Raw genomic sequence first — 25169 nt, forward strand, 5'->3', positions numbered from 1 at the left:
TGGTTGTTAAATAGAGGCCGCACCTTGTACATCTTCTCTATTCTCCTATATTTTAAATATACCAAATTATTGTATTTATGTATGTACTTTTTTGAGGGCGGTTCATTGTTGAGTATAAATTGTTGATATTGTGAAAGAGGAAATAATCATCCATTGGTAAGAGCGATTCCTTGAGCTTCCCTCTGCTTACTAAAAAAAATAAAATAAGCGGATGTAGTTGTCTCTGTTTTTTTCCTTTACAAGCTATTCTCTTATTCAGTTAGGAAAAATATTGAAGACGTTCAGATCATCGACAGAGAATTAGTTGTTGTACTTGGGAACAAGAGTAGCATTTACATAGTGAACCAATTGAATAAAATTTGAGGAGAAACTTTCGTACAAGGTCGACATAATAGTAAGTTTATCTTATAAATACTAATGTAACATTAATCTATTCATCGGTTTTTGGTTTTTTCAATTGATAGAAAACCCTAGTATATGTCTCACAGTGTATTTAAAGTTATTATAATTAATCAACTTGAACTATAAGGTGTTATAATTTTTCAGCTTTTTCGAATTTAGATTACGGCTAGAGGAGAAAAGATGCTACGAGGTATAAAAATTATCTATGCTCAATTTCCTTGTTTTACTAAGTCATTTGTAGTAGTCACACATCTCGATCCCATTGTGAAAAGAGACAAAAACTCTTTTCTTTGGGAATATAGATACAACGACATTTTTATTTACTCTTTTTATGTTAATTTTGATATAAACTTTTTAAACTTATAAAAATGCATATTAAGTGGTTTTTTTCTAAATTGTTCTATGAAACAAAAAGAGGAAAAATTTATTTAAAATATGATGATTTGCATTAAGTGACCATCCTTTCTTTATTTACGTTTTCAGGAAGGAAATATCAAAATTTTTAATTGTAATTCTCTCTTTTTGCTACACATGGTAACTTAAAAAAAAAATACTTATATATGTTTTTGACAAGTTAATATTATGTTCCTCATAATTAATTCATGTAAAATATTCATTACTGCTGTATTTAATGTTTAATTACGAAATAAATAACATTGGTATTCTTTCAAAATTTGAATCGAAATTAACATTTTTTCATAGATTATTGTCTTACCCCATGGTAACCCTTCCGTACTTGCTGTGATTGAAAGTTGAAAAAAGTTGAGAAACAAACAACCCTAATGTAAAAGGTGATTCCATTTATCAGAAATTTCAAATTACATTTATTAATTGTTTTGAATATCCAGGGTCTTTAATTTTTAATAAATATAATGTGGTTTGATAATGATGGTATAACGACTGTATCTACCGGGTGTACACATGATTATATCTGGCAAGGGAAAGGTAAACAACAAAAAAAAGATTTGAAGAATCCACAGCTGTAAAAGAAAAAATATGTTTTTTGGAAAATAAATTAAAGGGGGGTGAAGGGGGGGGGGGTATTATGATGCACTTATGTTGTTTTGTTTCGCATACTCTCTTCTACAGTGAAGGTAAATGAAGGTAATTATATAAATTATTACGATATATGTAATTATACAATGTATTGAACACAACGTTATGTTTCTAAAAAATAAATAGTTTTTCTTTATTGAATCAATTTACTTGAACTGCAATTAATATCAACACAATAAAAACAATGATCGTTGTGTATCAAAAATTTACTTTCCCGAACAAAAATTAAGAAAAGTAAATTTCCAATTTATTGATTTACTTAATACACATTAAATACATATACTTTAGAATACGTGCATGTATATTTTTAAAAACTGGAATTGAACTTTAACTATTCTTGTTTCGACAAATAACTCGGTATCATGTGTTAGCCAAAGACTCCCGCAGTCCCAATTTTCTAACAAACTTTCAATATTATTTCACTGACTTATTTTGGCCAATCATAGGCTTCGTGTTCTAACTTTTGGGATGGATTAAAATACATAAAACTAAAAAAGTTTTTAAAATCCATAGCTCTTCACTAAAAAGCTCTAATTGTTGCTATTGCTGCAGAATTTGCTCCTATGACCTTTTTTAAGAGAATAAATCTTTTTTTTTAAATTTAAAAAAAAGTTAAAATTCCTTAATTTAAGAGTGCTACAACCCCTCCAGTTACCCCCTGCGAACGCCACTATTAAAGTAGTGAAGTTTTATTTGATTTATGAGACGTTTTTTAACTCTGATATGACTTTTCAAACGTAAACTATTGGATCTATATCTGTTTTTACGGTTTGTAACCCTTTTGAATGATTTATAAAATAATTTTAAAATATAAATGTATGATAACCATGAAGATTAAAACACAAATGAATTATTTCAGCTAGATTTAACTTGGATAGGGCATAATGGTGTATTTTTGTGTATATACACGTCAACACAACAGCAACCTATAATTTTATTTCTCTAAATAGAGTGTGGATTATATTCGTATTTTTTGACAAATTATTATCAACTTAATATAATGCTCAACCGTCCTAAATTGCGCTTCAATTAGCCAAAATATATATTCGCAATAAAAGAAACATAACTTAATTTATTTCATGTGAGAGGGGCTGTATCGGGATTTATATCAAATAAAAGTTCGAAACTATGTGCGTCACCAATTCTTAATTATCATTAGTCATCCCACTAATTTGAATACAAAGGCAATAATTAACTCAAATACGTCAATGAAATATTGGATTTTATGTAATGTTGTGCAAGTCCTTATTTATTAGGTCCAATCCAGTTTTAGGATCTGTCTTTCGGACTGTCTGTTCCGAAACAGTCTGAAGTCCGGACAGAAAAAAAATTGAGTGAAGTCATCATGGACAAAACTTTATAAGTTTTAGGACTTATATGCAGGAACTCATGTTTTCAGTTCTAAATAAGTCCCAACATAATACTAGCTGCAAGTTTATTTATTACATAAAAGTTGTGGGCCTTTACCTTTTGTAGCATGTATAAGCAAATTGTATGAGTTCCAACCAAAGAAAACATGAATAATTTTTAAATGAAAGATTTATGGTAGTTTATATTTACGGTTTGATTTTTGGCTATTTTTATACAGATTACTGTAATATGAGTACTCAGAGGTCCATTGTCAATGCCCAGGGTTATATTTACATAATAACGATATAATTATATTTTATAGAAATGAAGTGATAACATCAATTAATAGATGGGTAATGGAATACCTTTTGATATAATTAAACAGTGCATTTTGAGGCGAATACATTAAAACTTGTACAATGTGCTCATACATGCTGCAAATTTTACGTACATTGGACCAATTACATAACAGATATTAGGAAAAAATAATTGGGTATTTTTTCCTATATTGTAGATTTTTGCTCAAGGTTGCTTGTCAACACATCACATATTTTAGATTTTTTTCTTCAAATAAATAGTTTGTTTTCTGTAAGCACAGAAAGTATAATTAATTTGTGTATCTATCTACTGACCTTTGTTGAATAATTTATGAGTAAAGTCAAAACTATAATTAGGTTGTTCATTTTACCAATTTATAATTACATTAAATCTTCCATTATAAAGGCATTCAAAGCCAAATTAGTGTTATTTGCAAGGTATGTTCATAAAAACATAATGAATTAATTAGAATGAAATGTTTCCTTTATTATATCTGATGAACATATTAATCATGTGAACATTCAAAAGTGTAGTAATCACGTATGGATGATCAATTCGGCATGTTCAGAGTAAATCCTCCAACAAATAAAGCAACTTAAACCTTACTCTCTATCAAAATTATATCCCTTCTATTGTCTAGTTTTATTATATATCTTACTCTAAAAGGGGTTTAAAATATGTTATTACATCGTTATATAAGGATATTTCCATATTATAGATGGAAATTAAATACTACAGTGGAAAGAACAATAAATATGTATATTCTTATTTCTCGTTCCTAATCGAAATTGCAAAAAAGTTACAATTTTAGCTTTTTTTAGGGACTTTTTATACATATTACATTCATTACATTCAAATATCACTGTTTATCATTGGCTCGATTATTATTCAATATAAGTATCAAGTATTTATTTGTTTTCAATGCCATTGGACGGAGTTTAATCAAAATTAAATGTGAATTAATTCATTTTATGTAGTAAAAATATGAAAGGTGAAACACCAAGAAAATGCTGTAAATTAAATTGTAAAAGTGTTGTGCCAGTCTGTAACTTTTTGTTTAAACTAATTGTTCTAAGAAAATGGCGCATGCTGAGAATGCTTTTCTGTAGCACCCTCTAAGTGGTTCACGTGCACCTATATTTCTAAGTTTTATATTATACTAGCAAAGAGTTACCTGGCTATGCTCGGTCCAAAAGGGAACTGGCAATAACAAAAACAATTGTGAAGAAATATTCAGAAAATACTTCTATATTACTATAAATTTTCTTAAATATTTAATTTATTAATAGTTGTTACTTTTTAAAAGTTGTTCTTAGGTATACACAACCATGCTTTACACCGTTTCCGTATCATAGTATAAATATTTGCATTTTTCCAGAAGCATGAACTTCATATTGATATTCGTATAATAATAGGATTTTTAAGCGTAAGAATTATATACTGATTTTGAATATCTTGTCGATTAAGCAGATGTTTCGATTAGTGGAACCTGTACAAATAAATTTTAGTTAAGAAGCATAGTTTGAAAAATTTTGTGATACAGAAAATAGATATATTATTAATATACCTAATCATAAAACCCTCAGAGTCATTATTTATTGTGATACAAATGACAATTTAAAGTAAGAATTAATTGTTTTTTGAGAAAAGTTGAACCTTTAAAAACATAAATCAAACTAAAATTTGATATATGGGTTGTCAATAATCACGTTTGAAGTGTTACATATCACTCTTGTTTTTATTTACTTTTATTAAGTTGACGTAGGGAATCTTTTGAATAATTAATGTACAATTTACCTATATTTCTTACTTGTCTTGGAACCGTTTATCAATATTCTATGAAATAAATTGATATAATATATCCATATCTTCAACAAATGCAGTTAAATAAAGTTTTGAATTTGAAAAATTGACAAGAAAAAAAAAATCACCCGACTTTATAGCCTTTTTCTGAAGGCCCTAAGGATGATAGCGAAAAACTAATACCATTTTTGGCATGGGGAAATAAACTATATGTTATACTACATAATACATCAATATATGTATACATTATATTAATCTAGTTACGTAAGATAATCCACGAAGTCTCTTCATAGCACCCCCTCCACCAAAAAATATTCTAACTATTGGGGCTTTTAACCTTAGTAGTAGCATTAAAATTTTTTTTTGAACAATTGTGTTATAAAATTTAACTAACATGTATGCATAAAAAAAATTTCTGGATAACAACTCCATTTTTTTAAATTGTCCAAAAACTCCCAAATCAAAATTTGAAAATAAAATTACGAAATACTTTTCTTTTCCAATTTTTGCAAAAAAAAGTTATAAATAGCATTTATTGGAACTGTAAAGAGTAGTAAAAACCTACCAATATTTTTGGTACTTGCAGAAACAAAGAAGTTATTAAAAATAAATTTGTCAAAAAAATAATCCTTGATATCTGGTTAATTTTAGCAAATATTTCTGAAATTAAAAAAATATGTTATTCAATGTTAGAGTCCAAATTGTATCGTTTAGTAGCATTTCTTTTTAAAAATTGAAAACTGACGTTTGATGGGGGAAAAAAAGACAAAAATTTAAAAGAAGGAAAAATTATTCAAAAAATAACAGATATTTCAGCAAAACATCAATTTTTATCTGTCAAATTTATATGCTAACAAATCTATAGAGCAAAGTGTACAAAGTTTATTTTTTTGAGCTTACTTTTTGATTTATAACTCAAACTCATATCTAGAACTCCTTGAGCTTCAAAAGTGTTTTTTTGTTTGTGTGTTTTGGGTATAGGATACCTCCCCCCTCCTATTTACAGCCTATCTTAGCCTGACCAGGCTCAAAAGAGGTACCCTCCCAAAATTTCAGGCTCCTAGGTTCAATGATGTAGGCAGCATAAAGAACACACAAACTCTATCGTATGTATGGGTATATAAAATACAGATAACAATATCATTTACATAGTTTAATTTTTTTCCAGATACTTCGTATTTTTGTTATACAAAATAGTTCCTTTTCTACAATAGAACAACATTTAATTGATATCGGATATGAGAAAACTAGATTAAATATATTGGGCATATAAGACGAATAATTATACTTCTATGTCTTTGTTGGACACAGAGTAAAATCGATTTACATCGGAGTAATTCTTGCCAACACCTTTGTTTATTTCCCCCATCTCGCCTTGTCTCCACAGATTGTAGCTGATTGTTTAAACCTCATTACAACTTTTATAATTTTCCGGAATACCATGTTGATTATTTGTATCTTTGTTTTTTTTTTTTTTTTGTCTTAATTTAAAAATAATAGTATTTTTTGTTATTATTGTTTTGTTTTTTTAATTTGTGGTTTGACATTTTTAACAAACCATAAGTGAACTGGGATATTATACATCCTTAAATTTATAAAAATGCTTCAATTCCTTTGAATCTTAATTCAATTTCCAATAGTTCTCAGATGCTCATAAAACATTAAATTTGATTATAAGCCATTCTGAACTTGTTTTGATAATGACCAGTTTAGGATATATTCGTATTTAATAGAGCTGGGTTTAGGTATGGAAATCGTAGACCGGTCAACACCCTTCTATTTTTGTAGGTCTGAAATAATTTGGTCCAACAAAATCTGTATCGGTATGATATAACAATTTGGTGGAGATTGGTCAAAAGGAAGAGTTTGCTCTGAAGAAAAAATTTGGTATAGTTCGGCCACAAAAAAATCGGTCCTAATCGACTTTGCAGATTAATTGGTCCATACATTGAGACTGCAAAAAATATCGAGGAATAAAGTGAGACCGAATCAAAATTGGTATACAAAGTGAGACTGAAAAAAATCGGTCTGTGGTCTGAGAGTGCAGTCCAAAATGGTATAGAAAAAAATACTTAAGACCAAACCAAAAAAATAGGCACTGGACCGACCCTCAACACTAGTACTTAACAATTTTTAATCGAGTTAATCCTTTGTTTTTTCTCTTGATCTTATCTTTTTTTTTTAATGTTAGGACGGAGAAGCTATACATATATATATACGCAACCTCTCAAAAATTGATGGTTACTAATTTGATTTGAAATTAATAAAGATTCAATATTTTTACTTTAAAATTAGCCAACTATATTTTTTAATACTGTATTCTCATGTTGTTGTATTTCAAAATATGACTAAATTTTCTCGAAAAAGATATTTACTTACGAGGTTTAATTAAAAAAATCATTAGATGAAAATTGTCAAAGTTATGTGTAAAAAGAATCAAGTAATTTAATCAAACATATATTTTATATAACATAATATTATAGATAAATTGAAAGTATTTATATATGATAATTGCTTAATAGTTCATCCACATATAACAGTTCACAGCTGGCAAGAAGAAAAATACAAAGGGCTACCAGCTATGTTTTTTCTTTCTCAAATTTGTTCTTTCTTTTCTAGCAGTCGAGGTTGATAAGTGCGTAAAATAGCTGGATTTGTACAAAAATAGTATTTTTATTATTAATATTGATTCAGCATCAACTATTATGAGACACCTAAAATATTTATTCCTATAAGGGAGGAGTTTAAACCTGAAGAAAACACAAAAAAAGACGACTATAACTTCTTAAAGGGATAAAAATATATCGAACACATAAAAAACTGAAAAAAGATAAACTACTAATCATATATGTCGAACAAAATATATTTAAGAAAGAAACATTATATGTAATCAAACCTGGTACTACAGCCAAATATTTTAAGCGTTTCCTCAGACTAAACCATTTTATAATTTACAATTTTGACAAAATTGGAAAACTAGTTTAAAAGTTTACCTGTCCTAAAAGGGTGCTTATTCTTTTTTTTCTATGCCTGACCACATAACGCAGATTTGATTATTTACAGAGGGAGACTAGTACTGTGGTGGTCCTTATTTATATGGTCCAGTCCTGAACTGATGGTCTTTGGAATTGCTCATACAAATATTGAGGGTCTACGAAAGCGAATAAGACATATTAAATATGTACTAAGATTATTGCACATACCTTCCACAAATATTATTTTTTCATTAATTAAAATATAATTCGATCATATTATATTGTTTCTTAATTATAATATATGATTTATCATATATTATACAACGGAATTATTAAAAAAGAAAAAAACACCCTCATTGATGTCCCGAAGGATTTATTTTATCTTCTTTAATGACCGACATGTGGAACTTGACTAGAATACGATCCTCAGTCTTAAATACGGGCTGACAACTATGGTTGTTTGTATAAAACTTGCAAAAGTATTGTATTACAATTTCATCTCATTATAGTAACGAGGTTTTATTAGGCAACCAAACTACAGCTGAAACAAAATTATGAAGTTTTGTTTTTATGCTGATATCTCCATCCATACAATTTAAAGACCCATTACAGCCTCATACAGCCAAGAAGAACTAATTCTTTTGCAACAATAATACGGCTGACTTTTTGCCATCATCCATGTGGCCCACCTCCAGTCCTGACCTCAACTCCCTGATCTTTATAGTTTTGGTGCGTTGGAGATTAATATTTGTCGCGCCTCTCATGTAAGTTTGTATTTGCAACGAACTGCCATCCAGCAGGTGGTATGCAATGAACACATTCTTCATTGTAAAAAAAAACTGTGTATACTATTATGCTTCTGAAGAAGGACTTATTGAATAAAAAATATTGCTAAATATTTTTTTTAAACATATCCATATTTGTTTAGAGTTGTCTTTCCTTGATTCCATAAAAGTCTCGGTTTAGTAATTTACTCATACTACTCCAAATTTTAGGCCCTACTCTGTAAGTACCTAAAATTTACATTACAACCGTATTGTATAATATAGATTACAGTGAATAAAAAATACATTTTAGCCAGTTTTTCTTCAAGATGTTGGATAAATTGCATGATATTTTGCATTTTAAAAGAAGCTTTTTTGGAAAGAGCAATATTTTTTTACTAATAGACACAGTCAAATTTTATTATTCGTTTTTGTCGTACCTTATATCCTTTGAGTACTTGATTACTTTGCTATTAGTTAATATATTTATTATTAACACTCTACTTTAAGGATATCCAATTTAAAATATTTTTAACTTATCTTATAATTAGCTTGTTTATTTCAAAATTCTAAACTAAAATGATCTACTATAAAGGGCAATTATATTATATAACTTGTGAATTACAGGGTTCGGAAGCAATACGTGAATGTTAATAAATGATAACTATGTAATTCAAATGGAGAGGTTTTCTTATTTTTTCCGGCATATTCCGAGTCTCCTGCACTTTCTGCATAAGTAAACATAAATAATTATTTCTCAAATCTTTCATCATGAGTTTGCAAGAAGCAAAAAGGCAGAGGATATCAGATCATCTATATGCCACAATTGAGAAGCCTTTTAGAAGTGCTCCAGGAGCCTTATTTTCAAGGTAGCCAAGATGAAAAAGGATGGAAAATACCTCTCAAGGAGGGAAGGATGTAGTATACAGAACTTCAAAAAGGGATTCCCAGTTTCTGGGGGACCTGAAGAAGAAGATGAAGGAGGACTCAATAAAATCCATGAATCACCTCTCTAACGAGTTTGATGGGGACGAGGGGACAATCAGGAGGGCTGTGAAGGAGGACTTGGGGCTGCCCTCTTACACAAGGACCCCACACCACCTGTTGACTGACACTCTGAAGGAAAGGATACTAGAGAAGTGCTAGAAAGTTCGTGCGTGGATCAAGGCAAATGGATCTGCAATAAAAATTTATTGTGAGAAGAGGATTTTCACTTAGGAACAACTATGTGTAGACCCAAGATGGTGCACCCTCAAACACATCGGCCAAATACCAGAAGTTCTGCGACGACAACATAGCTGATTTTTGCCCTAAGAACATGTAGCCATCATATTCGTTCGATTTGAAATTAGAAATTATTTATCAAAAAATAAAATTATTGACATTTTTCAAAAATTCGTCATTCAGTCCACGTTTTGCTTCCAATCCCTGTATAATGGCTGCTGATTTTTTCATTTCTTTAAAAATAACTTTATATTGAGACGGATTGTAAAATTATAGGAAAGAAAATAATGTTTCTACACCATGTATAAGTTTAAGTTTAGGAAAAGTTATGTCGTATTTTTTACTTCATTTCAATGCTTTATAAGAAGTGCTACAATCGTCTGATTTAATCCTAGTATGCTCTGTTCTGTTCCAAAAAATTTTGATAAGCATAATCCAACTTCGTATTGCCTTTCTTGCAGAAGCCCTTCACCCTATTAACAAAAAAAAATCGGATAAACAATTTTCATAAGCCTCTATTGGGGCCGAATTTGTACCCCCAAGTACGTTGATGATTGAGAGGAAGGTTGTAATCACTTGATGCCAGACATGGAGAGTAGGGTAGATGTATAAGAATTACAATCCGTGCTGCTAGAGCTTTTTGTGGGGCATCAAATATGTGTGCGGTCTGGCGTTGTCTTGATGAAATACAATTCCTTGTCTATTCTAGTTTCATGTTATATCCACTCTTCTATAGAAGAAGAATGGTTTTATGATCGATGTTCAGCTCCTTGTCGATGTTACAACTACTAATATAAGTACCTATCTTTATGGCATGGAAAATTTTTTCTTGGATGCCTCCATACTTGACGCACTGTAATTCACGACTGAATAGGCAAGGGAAATACTTTAATGAAAAAGATATATTTAGTTCAAAAAGGGGCAAGAAATACGAAATTACTTTTTCACCCAACTATTATGCACTCATATGTAATGAAAGGAACGATAACGTTAATATACTTTCTTAATTGATAATTTAATGTAATTTTCAATAAAAAAAATAATGTAAACAGTTTATTTTTAATGAGTGTATATATTTATAAAAAAAAAGTTATCAAGTTCATTCATATAACTACATCTACTTAACATAAACTCTCCTAATTAAACTCCCTTATTCATGAATATAATAGCTTGGGGAAAAAGTAATTTCGTATTTTTCGTTATATATTTAAACCTAAAACATAGTTTTACGTAGTATTCCACTCTCTCTTTGATTACTTGTTTATACCGAGAATTTAACTTCATAATATTCTACTCACATTTTTCTTGTCTTTAATGTCAATAAATGAAAATAGCCAACATTCAAAGACCTCTAATGAAACAAAATTTGTACCCTCAAGCGCATTGGTCCTATACAGGAGCAGGTAATAGTAACTTGTTACTAGTCCAAACTGTTGGGCAGATGCAAAATAACTTTCCAACTTTGCATCCGAGGTCCCGGAGTTTCTGGTCACTCATCAAAGTAGGGCCTGGTGTTTTATACATGAAACAAGATTTTTTTCCTATTCACCCATGTGTTTCTTTTTATTCGATCGCCGGCTTCAAACGGTCGAGTTGTTCTCAATGGAACGCTGAACTGAGCATTTGGACAGAAGGGAGCAACTTATCGTCGATTATTTGCTGGAAGTCACACCAAACACACAACAACACCTTCCTGGCAGTCAATTCTGGGCTGTTCAGGGTCTGGGCCGCTTCATTGGATTTCGAATATGATCTATGTCACTTGACATTCTTATTAGTTATTCATTTTTCATCACCAGTCACACATTGCTTTAAAAGTTAAGCTTTTTTCTTTCAAGTAGAAAAAATGTTAAATATTGCAAATATATTGCAAATCTTCCTTTGAGACTTTCATACTTGACGCGAGAGAATTCACGACTAAACTAATCTAGCACAATAATGTTCCAAAAGCGTTTGTAGTACGCCCGCACACCTTAACAACGCTGTATTCTATTGGGTGATGTGAACAATAATGAACAAGATATATTTTGTTGAAAAAAGACGTAAAAAAAGAAATAGGAAAATACTTTTTCCCCAATCTAATATTATGCTTTTAAAAACTTTTCATGTTCTATGGCTCTTTAAGGAACTGGACTATATCAAATGTTAAGAAGGACTCATTTTCTAGACATACAACCTCAGTTTAATTGTTTTCATGTTCAATAATGCTCTTAAATTCTTTTTGTTGAATGAAAACATTTTTAGTAGTAACTGGCATGGCCAGAGTATTTAGGCGTTTACTAACAGACAAACCTTTATTTTAATATTATAAAAGATATCTCCCAAAATAATAGCTTGATATTTCTTTAATATGATGTGATGAGCCAAGAAGTACTTAAGACTACTCACCGGATGTCTTTTACCCTACACAAGCTCTTTATCTAACCAAGCCTAAACTAACATTCATTATTATTTATAATATATGAATGTGTACTTCATTTTTTTATATGAGCTCGTTATTAAAAACATTGTCAGACACACAAATAAACAAAAATTCAGACTTTGGTTTATTCATAGAGATAACTATTTGTGAATATTTAAAGAGTTAAATGGTGTGAATTAGTTAAGTATTTATATTTGTGTTTGAAGCCCAATAGGGCCAACTTGATACATATAAACTTAGAAATGAAGGAAGAATAGTTTGTTTTTATTCTATGCTATGGGAAGAGAATTGCTTCCTAATTTTGAATGTAGAGATAGTTTACAATTATAAAAGGATCAAATATCTTTATTTATGGTTTTTAGCTAAAATTAAATTATGTTCAATAATATGCAAATTTATTGACAACCACCATTGTTATTACAACTTACCCTAGAGCCTCATCGATGGAACATTGTAGGAAGTTGATACAAAAATGGCTCACATTAAATTTGATATTTTTTAAGTATCATCATGACAATGTTATGAAATCGGTGCCAAAATTTGCAAACAATTAGATTTCAATATTATACAAACTAAGTAACATGCCAAAAAGTACATTTGTGTACCCAATAACATACGTCGTAATTTACTGATTAGATATGACGTATCTCAGTGATTGAATTTTTTATCTAATGTAGTTCTGAACCCTGTGTAAATGAACTGGGATTTTCAACATCTCAATTTTGATAAAATTTGTTTAATGTGTTTAAAATAGATTTGAATACTAGAAACAGCATTAATATGCTCTTGAAACATCTGTCAGTGTAAATGCAAATTTTTGTTGTTTAATAATGTACTTTCATTGAACTACTAAAAATTTTGCAATTTTGAATCAAGGTTTGGTGAATTTGATTAATGAATTGTTTTTAAGTCATTCTTTTGCTTAGCCTATTTTTCTATCTTCGATTTAAGGAAAACGATCGTCTACAAATTTAATATCAGCTGTTATCCCATGTATCACACTCATTGTCATCAAAGTTATTCAGTAAATTTTTATATCAAAAGTTCGATTAAGTTAATAAATATTTCATCGAAGTTTTTATGGACAATGAAATTATAATATTGGAACTATAATAAACACAAATTATGCCGATATCGAATGTTATGATTAATTAGCGTAATTTTGACTCTATGTCATCTGTGTATTAAGAAATAAAATTCGCTAAATATTTGGGTCAACGTTTAAACTAAGTTCATTAAGTATATTAAAAGAAAGGATGCTCACTAATAGAGGCTTAACCAAGTTGGGTGAATTATGATTTTTGGGGTGTGGGAAATATTATTTTTGTTTATATCCCTCGTTAACTACATTTAATATGAAAATTAAATACAACACAAAATTGACAATAGTTGGAAAAGGATGAGGACTCTATTTATATTCTGAAATGGGATATTTGGGATTAAAAGGTAACTCCCCACTTATATGGTATCGAAAGTATCCATGGGACGTAACAGATGCAACATTTTTGCAGATTATTTACTCTGAGTGGCTATAAGATTATATAGGAGCTACTTTCAGCGCATAAATTTGTATCTATACAAAGGAAGCATCCAAAGTGGGAAAGAGTTGCTGTCTAATCAACAGAAGATAATTTTTCAACATTCAAATCAATGTCTGAATTCATATTATGAAATTAAAATTTGTAATACATGATTTGTAATCATTAAGTTATTTAATATAGTATATTGATGAAATTTGAATAATATTTCTTTTTGAAAAAAAAATCCACCAAACAAGCATTCCCCCTCCTCCCCCAAAATAGATTCCTGTCACTGAAGGTAAAAATGTTTTGTGGTGGGAAGGGTTCCTTGGATTAAATTAAGTATTTTACAAGTGGTACATCTCTAAAAAAAAGAAGATTGAGAATCCCTGGGTTAGAGTATGTATCTGATTTTTGTTGGAAATAACTAATCTGATCTTGTGTAAAAATAGTAAAATTAAATAAAATAATATGTGCAATTATGCTCCATAAACAAAAAATCACCAACCCTTTTTTTATAATGCGAGGCAATGCCGCTGTAGAAGTACTTCTAGGTAGGATTTAGACAAGAAACTAAATACATTTTGACAAATTATTACTTTTTTTCATAAAGAAAGGCAATTTATCACACACTCTTAGAGTAGTTAATTGTAGTTGTGGTTATGCTATCAATTATTTTATGTCAAAATTTGAATGTTGGTTTCAAATCAGCAAGTATTCATTTCCCTACAGCCAGTTATTAAATAATAACCTCCTCAGGAAAGTTGAAATGAGGTAATGTTTTGCCCCATTTTGTTCGTTAGTTTGTTTGTTGGTCACCAGGATTACGCCAAAAGTACCAGTGATTTTGATCAAATTTAGTACAAACATTGTGTATGGTCACAGTAAGAGGTAATTGAGTTTTAAGCGGCCAAGGTCAGGGAACACAAAACCTAAAAAATGCTTAATCTAATATTGGGCTCTAAAGAATACTAATTCTAGTTATCTTTTAGTTATCAAAAGGCAGTCATGGTCTTCTGATCTTGTTCCTCTGAGTAAAAAATGAACTTCTAAAGACTTTATTTTTAGGTACTCTCTTAAAATAAGTATCTTGATCCATTCAAATTCAATTTAAATTATTATTTCCTAGGCCTTGCATGCTCCACTTTCAGGAAGTGAGCTACATAATTAATTTTTTAAATATTGTTTTTGAAATAACAAATGTAGTTGTCCCACTTAGCAAAATAACTGAAAAACTAATGAATAGATTGTCATAAAATTTTAACAGCTGTCTTTTGAAAGTTGGGTCAGACTGAAATGGAGTATAAAATTCACTATTTATGCGGAAAGACTAGGAATGTTCAGGCAATGTGTTCATTTCTATGACAATTTGAGCATTTTCACAAAAGGTTTTGGTAATTTATGGATTTATTTTGAATTTATAAAATAAAGTATAACTTCCAGAATTTAATTATCATCCTGTCAGCTCCTTCATTTTACTCAGTTTATGGTTAAACCTCCGTTAATCGACATAATTACATACTCTAAAATATTTTTTAACCCCATGACTTTCAACAAGAAATAATTATCTGTGGGTTATCAAGATAAGATATATAATTTTATATGATCAAATTTAATGTTTCAAAGCATAATGAAAAGTATTGGCAATAAAAAGGCAGATTCAAAGTAATAAAAAACATTTTTTTAAATAGCAGGTAATATAAATTCTCAGTTCCCAAATGGAAGGATAATCGGAAGTATATTCTCAAATTATAATTAAGATAAACAGCGCTAGACAACAAAACAAATGTGTAAAATTACATATTATGTTCTAACAGAATTTGGTACATTAATTACAAATCTTTAATTAGTTTTTTCGTATGAACTCTAATTTTCAAGGATGGATTGAGTTCTTCAAGGTCAAAATGAGTAGTAATATCTATTTGATATTATTGTTATTAAAGCAGAAATTTATGTAGGCTTAGTTCTGGAATTTTTTATATTGTACGAAAAGGAGGAAAAAATAATAGTTGTATCCAAATATTAATAGGTACACAATGGAATTTTGTATACAATATCCTTTCAACCTCCTCTAATTAGTACTTTCCTCTATAATAATAGAAAACAAACAAATATTAAAGGTAAAATAGACCTTTTAGAACCCAAACAGTCTTAAATGAAACCTTCATTTGTCATGTTTGGGTTGTTAGATCAAATTACAAAAATGAAAATTGAATGATTGCATAAAGAATATAAAAACACATTTAAAATAAAAATAAAATTTAAAAATTGAATGAGCTAAATATTACTCAAAAGTTTGTTCAAAACAAAATAAGATAAAAATATACAAAAATTCTCGTAAATCAGATAATTGAAGATTTGTAATCCATTTGCCAAGTATTACTAGAATAGAATATGTAATATTAAATTTTTTTAAATATCTCAAGGCTTACTTAAAACAATTAAAGGTAACGTGTGTCCACGTCATTGGCTTCATTTGAAGGTTATACACAGCCAATGCTATTAATAGAAGGTTAGTGAGCCTCAATTTTCAGTTCTCAATGAAAATTTGTAGTATAATAGATGACGTCATTAGGACATATATGCATGATATAAAGCAGCTGGCTCTACGTATTATTAACTCAAAAAACTTAAGTGAGCCATATACAGAGTCATTTTATAAATATCAATTGAGGCTGAGTTTTTTAGCTTCCAAATTGTATATTCATAAATATTATATGGGGGAAATGGTATTGACCTCATAAGCTAGGTGTTTATATAAATTACTCACAATGTAGTATTATCTATAGTTCGGCTCAATAATGGGTAAATACTAGGGCTGGAACGGTACGCTAAACCCAAAATATTCTTAAAAATATTTGATTTATATAGAAAACAAAGGTTGATATAAAATACACACGGGTTATTTAATACTATTAATTTATATTTTTTTTTTGCAAAAAGCTGATCTAGTCTACACTTTCCTGTAAAAAAAAAAGACCGATTAACATTCACAGGATTCACAGTTGCGATGTATCATGAAGTTAACTAGGAAGCATAGGGAAACAATTTAAATTATCCCTCAAGCGTATCACAGGGGGTTTCGTTAACTGGGATATACTTTATCATTTTGTAAGTCGTTATCTCATTTTTTTTGTATTTTCAAATACATAAACTATTTCTTATATAGATAGTTAGTAATTAAAATCTTACTTCACTATCTATATGAAATAATTGAAAAAAAGAAAAAAATGATATCAAAATATTTCATTTGTGATAAATTAATATTATATATATACGAACCGAATGAAAGGTAAAAATGTACTGAAATTTTTTGAATTACAACCCCCTTTGCCTTACCAGTTGTGATAGTTACACGGTTTAAAAAAATATGTTGGATTTTTGGACACGGAATGCTGTATGTTTAGATTCAATTTTAAAAGATAAATATGGCAAAAATGAATATTTTAGAGTCTAATTTTTAGACAAATTTCGAAGTTCAACGTATCAATATTTTTATAATTAGAACGAAAATACACAAAAAGATTCGAATTGTTATTATAAATAAAAGTTAGATAATATATTTACATGTAAAGACATAAATATAGAAAAATGTTAAAAGGGTCATATCACTTTAATTAGATAAAATATACATTAGGTTTATTCTTGTATAATACTCATCTTCTAAAAACTTGATAACTGGAAACATTTGTTCGCCATAAGCATAGTGTACGCCATTAAAATTAGGCCTAAAAATGTAATATCACTTTTTCCCCTTAATGTAAGGCTGGGGAGATAATAAGTTTGTTTTTCTCGCTGATTACATCTCATATTGGATAATCCGATAAACCTTTGTTCATGTGCGAGTCTATATGACAAATACTTTTTACAGTATCGTACTTTACCTGTTTAATCGTGAATATATGTGCCTCAAGTATGAAGGTCTCAGTAGAAAAAATTCGGCATTTAACAAACATTTTATAAACCGAATTTATATCTGCGAATCGCTGCTGAATTGGAAAAAAAAATTGCTACATTTCTAAGACAAATTGTTACTGCCCATACAAAAATGGATCAAAAAGCGACAGAGACAGGGAGTAATCTACTATTAGCTGCTCCCCCATGACCACAAGCTTAATTCTGCCCTCTCCTGTGAACAGCTTTGACCCGTTTGAAGCTTGTGATCAAATAAAAGCAGTCAGAATGAGTGAATAGGAGAGGACTTGTGCTTCTTCAAGACAAGACCAGCCTGCACATATCGTTAATTTTGTGCCCGAAACTCTAGGAGCTCAGATAGGAAGTTCTTATGAGTCCATATCTACCTGTTCTTGTCTATATCTAACGCATTAGGAGTGTAAAAATTTAGCCTCAATAGAGGCTTGTGGAAATTGTTTGTCTGAGTTTTTTATCAATAGGGGCCAAGCTTCTGCGAAAAGGGCATTATGAATTTGAATTCTTGTTGGCAACAAGTTATCGAACAGAATGCGGCATATTTGGCTTAAATCGGATTACTGTAATAATTGTTTTAAAGCATTGAAATAAAACGAAAAATACGAAATTACTTTTTTTCGAAGTTCAAAAAATTAAAGTTAAATTTTGCTTGATAGGATTTGAATTTTCATATAAGTTTATATCAACCGTGGGCCTGTGTATATAATTAATGTCATTTCATCCTTTGATACATTGATACTTATGCTGACACAATAAAAAATTCTAATGCTTATAGCAATGAATAGTTGGCAAAAAGAAAAATACAAGAGATCACTTGGGTTTTCAAATTTTTCCTTTCGACTTACACTTTTGTAGTGGATACATTGAACCCTGGTGTGGTCTTTACTTTTTGTACTCACCCCTTGCCTTACGGGTCAAAATGACCCAATCTTAAATATTTACTGTCCATTTTTTTAAAGTTCAAAACCTATAATATTTTATAAAATGAATTAACAATATAACAACTAATTTTGAATTAAATTTATTATTAATTTTATATGCACAATTATTATAAAACCCTGATATATATTTCATGTTAACGGATAAAATATTAACTATTTTTATTTAATTTATTAAATAAAAAAATAAAAATATACAGCTAAACTATAATTAGTTTGAACATGCTAGACATTTTTTTATTCATTAAGAATGTCCGGGAGTCATATTAGGTTTCTATAAGAATATCTATCAATATTTCTTTGGATTTTCCTATATATATTATATAATTTTTTGAAATTACTTATAATATAAAATATAGTATATAATAGCCCGATCAAAAGGAGACAATCTTTTTACGCAAGTTATTTTCAGCAAAAATGTGATAAAAGAAGCAAATATAAATGAATGGTGTTCCAATCAAAAGAAGATTTCTTTGTTGAAATTCTTGAACTCATTATATTTTCCTGAGATTGTCTGCCTTTGGGACACTAGAATACGAAAAACTGACGGACGGCATTTTATAAATTCAAAGTATAAAATTTTCACATCAAGGGCGATTTTAAAACATTCAATGCACACATCAAGGGGTGAACCAATATTGGTCAGAAATGGTTTAACTGCGCATAACATTTTCAACGACGAAGAAGGAAATATTTTAATGTGAGCTTTTGGGGTACAATATACAATATTTTATGTGTATATATTCGTTCGTGGGAGAATTTTTTTTAAAGACAACTTTAGCAAAGTTTAAATCTAATCTTAAGAAGGAGAGGGTCATAATAGCAACGATTTCAATGTGACAGAAAAATCAAAACGAGTCTTCACATTAGAATCTGGATTCCCGAACATTTCAGAATTAAAGGTCTGGAAAAAAGTAAACAATTTAACAGATCTTGCGGATGTAACAAAAAACTATGGACCTTCCTTTGTCAGAGAATATCTTGGAAAAATATCAAAAAGCAGGATAGATCACATTTACATATAATGTTTGTACTATAATTTTTCCCTGGAGATATTTTTATCCTACGTATAGCTTTTATACATTTGTTGAACGGTTTTTATAGCGTTATGTTCCTACACTTCATTTTTCTTAAGACACTCTACTATAAGTATATATCTGTTTATGGGATTCTAGTTAAATATGTTCTTATTTTGCTGTCCAACTTTTATTAGAATTTTCTATTTTTTTTACTTCTTTCCTCAAATAATTTTAAAATCAAATTATTTGTATATTTGTTATCATTGATGCTTTGATTTTGAAATTTGAAATATAGATACACCTACTAGCCAAGAAGAAGAAGAAAAAAACTATTAAAACACCTTCTCTCCCTCCCCGGATTTACTTATTCTTTGGATTAAGATTTTTTTTTCCTGAATACAAAATAAAACACTGGAAATTATTCATTCGATAAAATTGACAATTTTTTAATTTTTGTTAAACAGACTTCTACACAAAATGGTAATCTTAAACATAATTAACTTGAATAAAATGAAGATTAATTATTATGTTTTTTCAGAAGGTATCACTTTTTTTTATGTTTCAAAAATACTATTTGACTCCAAAAGTTGGGGTCAAATGGGCATTTCTCATATGTTGCAATTTTTAAGATCACTTATCAATCATAAATTAACGCTGCCTAGTGGAAATGGATTGTTATGTTAACATTGAAAAATGAAACATGTAAAATATTTATCCAACTTCCTGTAATAAGCAAGACTTCAAGTGCAAGAATAGACCCACTCTATTTCATTAATTTAATAATATGTAAAATTTCTTATCTTTACTTTATGACAAGTTTTTTTTTTTAACTTTTCATTTACTCAGTAGTAAACAGGATAAATAACTGCTTAAGCTTTCAAACAAAAAATCAGCAAAAATAAAAACGAATACAGCCAATTTAACGTAAAACGTCGAAAAAACTTGTCAATATATATAGTTTGATATATGAACATCATAATTACACATATTTCAATGATAGAATACATAGATCAGTTTATTCAAAATGTAGTTTTTATCGTTGCAAATTTGATGTTAACATTTACTGTATATTATGTACAAGTATAAAAAGTATTTTGAAAAAACTATATTAAAAAGAGTTTTTATTGTATAGGAAATCAGTTTGCTCAATACTAAAGATATGATAAAAGTCGCAATCCTTATGAGCTTCGAGACACAACAAACAGATTGCAAAAACAACCTGTACGGCTAAAATGATTTTTTTTGCACTGTATTTTCTCTCAAACTAGTTATCAGATTAAAAAATAAAACCATTTTTTGAAAGTTTGATGGAATCTTATTGATTTAATTTAATATAATCATATATATATTGATGAAATGGATTATTTACAATGGTAAATAATTAACTGATAGGGATAGTGGCTATGCTCCACGGAGCATAATCATTTATGCTTTAGAGATGTTCAAGAATTGTGATTGTATAGGCTATAGAACAGGTTTGAAATTTGTTAATAGAGTTACCAGGTTATACCATAACGTGTGTACGACTGATGCTTGACTTCCACCACGGTTTTAATATTGACGTCATAGACTATGAGTGGTTGCGTGTTTTGTCAAAATCTGTTTTTCTTGCCCAACAGTCGGTACAATACATCAGATTGAAAATTCAAGTAAGCCCGACTACTTGATGATCTAACCTTGTACTTCTATTTACCTTAGATTATACCATAACTATGGTTGTGGTAATCGTGTTTTGTGTAAGTGCACCCGCAAATACAACTTCAACTTTGGATATAAACAAACTTTTATTCATAAATCAAACTTGATGGCCGATAGGTAATTTTGAACATACTTCTAAGACATCTTTATACTTTTTATACTTATACTTAGTGAAAAAGAAGTTGAGAATCATATTACCATTAGTAATTACCTTAGAAATCATCCTAAGGGACATCTTGTATATTATTAAGATATAATTTCCATATAAATGACAATATATAAATACATTTTATATTCTGTAAAATTATACAAAACAAAATATGTGTATTACAAAAATGTATTATCCACCCAAAAATATGTAGTACATTGAAACTCTTCGTGTTCAATCCTTCTAAAGTCATCATTTGATTAATATATACGTTTATAGCTTCATTTAATTAACTTATACTGAGAAATGAGTTAGAAAGTTGAAGTAAATATTTGAAAGTTATATATCAATAATGGAATCGACGTAGTTGCCTATAATTTACCCACCATGTGTAATGGAAAATCAGAAGGCTTAGAATGCTTTTGAAAATCATTTTGTCTCATTTGTTGATTCCCCATCTCTTTTTGAATTGGTAGATAAGCCTTAAAACTGATATGGAACGACGTAGCTCAATGTGCAACACGCTCAGGAGAAATTATTTTCTTGAGCTCAATATAAATATACTTTATGTATTTGGATTTCACACAAGATTCCTAGGTTAGATGGAGTAATTATAATACTATAATATTTACTTATACTTAATCAGTACACCTCCATCTAACCAATAAAGAAACATTAGATATATGTATATTTATATTAGTAGTAAGCATATTAATATACCATGAAATTGGAACATTTATTCAAACTTCTATTTGTTCAATCAATATTGATTTCATGAATGTAAAAGAACCCATTAATTTTGTATTGATACTTGCTTATGTAAAACTACAAATATAATTTTAAGCTGTGATAGGGGCACTACGAGGAAGATAAATGTAGGGGGACTTTTTTTCTATTTTTTTAAATCACAGTTATATCTCGAAGTTTTGTTAAAAAAAATAATTCAAATCTTTTTTGACAATAATATCGAACTTTTTGTATTTTTTTGTATTGTTGAGATGACATTTTTATTTATTGTTATTTAACTTATTTTTTCATTTTTTGCAATATTTGCTTCTAATTCAGAATATGAATTATATTTTATTTTATAAAATCGAGTAAATTTTTAATTAATTATTAATTCTTATTTTTTTTTTAAATTGGTATTCAAATACGTAATAGAATGCTAATTTTTTAATGTGCCATCCGTCAGAAAGTCTGGGAGCATAATGAACGTTGAACAATTAATTACACCAAGCGGCTTTAAATGAAATTATATATATTTTTTTTGTAGTTGAAACTTGTTTATTACTCATTAAATAACATTATTTTTGAATTTGAGCTCTCTTGACTCACTCCAATCTACCCCGGAACAATTTCCATAAGTTGAAAACGTAGTGCTTTTACATTGATCGCCACTCTTTCCCAACCGATTGTTTTAATTATTCAATTGCTTTGTGATATTTACAGTTTTTCTCTTTAGTTTTAAAAATCATCAAGTAATCTTTACTAATCAATCTGTATCCAACAGGGAACCAAATTAGCTTCATTTTGTGACCTTCAAATGAAACTTTGCCGAGAATCATTACTAAGAGCGGATATTTGGCGGTAGACACATCAATAAGGTTGCAGTTGACTTTTCCAATGCATACAATCCAATCATTTTGGCTATTGAATACAGGATCTACTATAAATGCCTTCTTGTTTGAGAAGAACAAAATTTGGTTCCCGTAATACCTCAGGTCATTGTAAAGCTTTTGTATCAATCAAATTGTAATTATTATTGTTGTTGAGTGAGCAAGTGTCGTTCAATATATGAGGCAGACTTCTTAACAACTTTTTATGACATTGGAAACTGTAGAACGGCTCACTTACCGCTTCTTTGCTAAGTCCATCATCTTCGGATTTTTCGATAAAGCTTTTTTTGCCGTTTCAGGCTTTAATTTGATCAGCCTTGCACTTCTATGACAATCACTGATGTATTTACCATTGTTGACCTTAACTCTGACCCTCCAGACGAAAGTTCTGCAGACATTAAGGGATCTTACAATATAATAATTGCTAAATCCAGCACAGACTAAACAAGCCACTTCTGACATTTTTTGTTCAATTTTCGTTAGTATTTATCCTAGAAACTTGGTAAATAAAACATTCAAAAGATAAACAATCAGCTTTTCTTTTTTGTATACGCAACTTTCCCTTAAAATTAAGTAAAACCTCTCAAAAATACAATTAATGTCTTGTTTCAAAACCTTTTGAAGGCCTGGCACATATTATCAGGTTTGATATCAGATATTTAAGGATTTTTAGAGTTTTTTCTTACTTTTGTAAAATATATTTATTCATTATGAATATTATTAGATTTATGTATTAACAAAGACGTTGTTATCACATCCTGGGTTAAAAAGCAAAGAGGATATGCCACTTGCATATTTAATTAAAATTAGGTAAACGACACAAGTATAAAAACAATAAAGAAAAACTGTCCAATCCAGAGATCTGATAAGTAAATCATATCATAAAGAGAAGATCTTGAGCTAGTTCGGACAAATAATTAATAATGAGTATACTATTTATTTTATATTAGTATATTTCATCGATAGAGTGGGAGATGGTAATGATAAATGTCTGAGAGACGTAGTTATAGAGAATGGTGCTCTTGCTTCTAGTACATCACTGCATTTATTACACCCTGTACTTTCAAGGACGACTCAGTATTACGTATTTGTATTTTAGAGGGGGGAAGGGCTTGGTTTTTGGAGTATTTTATTAAAATTACTGATCGATCAGAATCAGACAATGATCCAATCTGAGGGACTCAGTCTATACATTTGTATTTATTATCTAATGTGTTTTTTAAGAAATTTATATAATCCATTTTTTTAATGAAATTTTTCAAACTTACTTTTTTTAAAGAACAATTTAGTTCCTACCTGAAGGTTTCTATGACCTTTTTTAGAAAAGGGCATTTATTGTTCGTAATTTTTTTAGCACCAATGAAAGCAATCCACTCCAATTCTCTTATAAAATTGTCATTTTTATTTACATATATAATCTTCAGGAGATGTACAGAGTATGGATCCAAATCATGAGTAATATTTATTAACATGTTAATCCACCTTATTTTTTTTTTAAAGGTTACTTTTTCCAACCAAATGATACCTGAATCAAAAACTAACAAGTTTTGTTTAAATAGTTTGGCTTTAAGTGTACAAATATCGGAGCAACACAAAAAAGACAACACAGTTACAATCTCATCAGTGCAAGTGTCAGTTCCAAAAAGACTACCAAGATCATTGGCATTTCAATCTGAACTGCCTAGAATATTAAACAGTTAATTACCGTCTCATACAACCAATAAGAGCCGAAAATTATCCAATAACAATATGGCAGACTTCTGGTTGGCCTCAACTTGTCTCTTTCCAACATTCAGAGCTTGTACTTTGTAGTCTGCGGTGTATTGAAAAAATATTTTCTGTACGTCTCATTAAAAACTAGATTCATTGCGAGCTACCACCATGAAATTGTGGTACTGTGAATCTGTTAATCAGCCTATTGGGTCTGTTATTGCATGTAGATGAAGACATTCGTATAGAAAATATAGCTAAATTTATTAGTTAAAC

At 29.2% G+C, this 25169-nt stretch overlaps 1 long non-coding RNA gene across 1 annotated transcript in view; it reads left to right on the forward strand.

Moving 5' to 3' along the window:
• The first annotated feature begins 257 nt into the window (after positions 1 to 257).
• The window catches only part of LOC139906421 (uncharacterized), a 32105-nt gene continuing 7193 nt past the window's right edge, over positions 258 to 25169 (forward strand). Inside the window, exon 1 of the long non-coding RNA XR_011781920.1 lies at positions 258 to 394. This is a non-coding gene — a long non-coding RNA (uncharacterized lncRNA). The remainder of the gene's footprint in view (positions 395 to 25169) is intronic.

This window comes from Lepeophtheirus salmonis, chromosome 9 (genome assembly GCF_016086655.4).
Source record: "Lepeophtheirus salmonis chromosome 9, UVic_Lsal_1.4, whole genome shotgun sequence".
Classification (NCBI taxonomy): Eukaryota; Metazoa; Arthropoda; class Copepoda; order Siphonostomatoida; family Caligidae; genus Lepeophtheirus; species Lepeophtheirus salmonis.